General features: G+C 51.4%; 1 pseudogene; it reads right to left on the bottom strand.

The window, feature by feature from the left end:
* Positions 1 to 1,375: 1,375 nt before the first annotated feature.
* LOC136451731 (uncharacterized) lies at positions 1,376 to 2,020 on the bottom strand (annotated as a pseudogene).
* Positions 2,021 to 2,753: the final 733 nt, after the last annotated feature.

The raw sequence follows: 2,753 nt of genomic DNA on the forward strand, positions 1-2,753 counted from the left end.
TTGGCCTAAGTACCTATGATTGTGCACAAGCCACATTTTCTACCTCCACCTCTCAACTCTTTCTAGACTAATCCACCATCCAGCGAGAAGCACACGACATCTTGTCTCTTGCTCCACCTCCTGACTCGTCGATGCCATTGAGCTCAAGCACCAAGCCTACACCCTCATCATCCGGCCTCTCCCACATCCTCCATCAGGTTGTCCTTCAGTTTTTTAGAAAGCTATGGTAGGAGACAATGAGACATGACTAGAATGTGGATGGGGTACAGTCGAATGACAAGGGTGTAGGTAGAGTGCATGAACTCAATGTTGTGGAGGAGTGCCATGAGGTGGAGCAGGAGATAGGGTGGTGCTCATCGAACGGTGCCGTAATCCTAGAAAGAGTAGGGAGAGGGAGACAGCCAATGGGCCTACGTGCAAGTATGAGTGCTTAGGCTAGTGTGGTGGGATACAATGTTCAAACGACCCTACAAGACTATCATGGGGTCATTTGAACATTATTAGATATACCTTAAGGGCTATAATATTTGGTCTTATAGTTGAGGGGGTTATTTAGTCAACCCTTAATATGTTAGGGGTTATGTAGACCTTTAATACGTCACATTAGCGAAACCATCTTTAAAACCGTTTCAGGGGGTTATTTAGACAATTTTCGATAGTTTAAGGAGTAGAATACCTGGTTTTATAAGTGATGGGGTGAAGTAGACAACCATCAATAGTTGGGAGGTTAAGTAGACTTTTTCATATATATATATATATAGTAGCAAATTTTCATTGAGGTTAGATAGAAACAAAGTCAAATAATATGTTGTTTATTACTTTTTCTGTCCTAAACTATAAGACGTTTTAACATTTTTAGATTCATCGCTTTTATTATGTACCTAAACACAACATATATCTAGGTGTGTAGCAAAACTATGAATATAAAAAAGCCAAAACGTCTTATAATTTGGAACGGATGAAGTATTTATGTTTATTACTATGTAAATTTTATACCTTATTTATAACAATATATATTCAAAAATTAAGATACCCATTTTATTGTTATTTTGATTTTGAAGAAGGCTAATTCAGAATGCATTTTAGGATATAGTTCGAGTGATGATTCATTTTGAAAAAAGGCTCTTGATTTTCTTATTTTGTTTCCCGAGCACAAAACTTGACAATCAATTTGCCAGTCGTGCATTTGTAGACCCAAAAAACAATGGCTTTACAACAAAAAATTGGAAAAGGAAAAGAGAAAAAAGAATAGCTGGAAGCTAGCTACTGTACACTCGGAAGCCAGCTCAAGCTAGCTGCCGCCCGCCTAACACCAGCTCAACCAAAGCTGCTCACTCCTGCGGGCGTCCCGACGGTCAACCGCCCGCCCGCCGCGTCACGGAACTTCCTCGATGGTGTCCAGCACCGGATGCCACGACCGGTGCCGCCTCAACCCAGCGCCGGCGCCGCCGCCCGACCTGCCTGCGGGTCCGGCGCGTATTTCAGGTTTGTTGTTATTATCCGCGCCGAGATCGCCGGTCTCGAGCAGGCCGAGCATCGGGTAAACCTGGCGCCATCGCTGGAGGCCTCGTCCTTCGCGGGTCCCCGGCCCCGCCCCCGGTCGCGCTGCGGCGGCCGTGGCGGCCGTCGCGGTGGGCGGCGTGGTGATCTCTTCAGGAGGAGGCGGCGGCCGTGGCGGCGTGGGAGTCGGAGAGCGCGGCCATCTCCTCGTGGGTGAGCACGGAGTAGAGCATGTCCATGGGCAGGAGGAAGTAGCAGCGTGGCGCGGCTGGAGGAGCTCGTCGGCGGCCACGCCAGGGACGCGGCAGCCGACGGCGAGGCGGCGGGCGTCGCAGACGAACTGCCCGGGTGGTCGAGCATGAGCTCCGACGCGCGCCACCGGGCGCGCCAGCCGCGTGACGGTGCCGTCCGCGTGGATCACCTTGGTGGTAGTGGCCGCCGCCGACGAGGACGACGAGGCGCGGCTGCCGCCCCCCGCGGGCGCCACCGCCAGCAGTATGCACGACGGCGTGTTCCCCATGAACACGCACAGCAACTCGATCAGAGAGAGGGGATCGGGATTCAGGAGATCAGAGGAGAAAGAGGAGGAGGGGACGAGACGGCCATCGGACGATGCCTTGGGGGGCAGTGAGGGGGGAGATGGTGGAGTGGGTGTATGTATACGACGCCCGACGCCGCCGCGGCAGGCGCAGGCCAGGGTGGAAGGGCCGAGTTGGTGCGGTGCATGCATGGAAGAGGACAATAAGATGATTTTGATTACTCTGATGATGCAGACTGGTTAGGAGCAGCTCGCTCGCTTAATCAACTCCAGAAATCCCTCTAGGCTCTCGCTAGGTTATTTTAGTCTCCAGGATTAACCAACGCCCGCCCGCATGCACTTTGTACGTGGCAGCGAGAGGACGCGAGACAGCTATCCCCATGGACAAAACAGCTCTCGATTCGGCAGAGCGCCAGAGAGCGTCAAGCGACGACGCAGGGCATGCATGCATTTGGACCCTCCGTCGTCTCGGTGGGAGGGATGTCACTGTATCAGCCCTCTAGCATGGCATCTGTTAATCACTTGTTAATTCGGCGGCCGGGGTCTCTGTCACAGGATCACAAGCACAAGTTAGCTAAGCTTCTTAGTGCTGGCTACTGGCTAGCTAGCCAGCTTGCTAATTCTAAAGCCCTTTTGGCACGGCTTATCCAAAATGGCTTCACCGGTGAAGTTAGAAAAACTGACTTTTTTCGACTTCTAGTTCATTTTAACCCCG

The sequence above is a fragment of the Miscanthus floridulus genome, chromosome 5 (genome assembly GCF_019320115.1).
Source record: "Miscanthus floridulus cultivar M001 chromosome 5, ASM1932011v1, whole genome shotgun sequence".
Lineage (NCBI taxonomy): Eukaryota > Viridiplantae > Streptophyta > Magnoliopsida > Poales > Poaceae > Miscanthus > Miscanthus floridulus.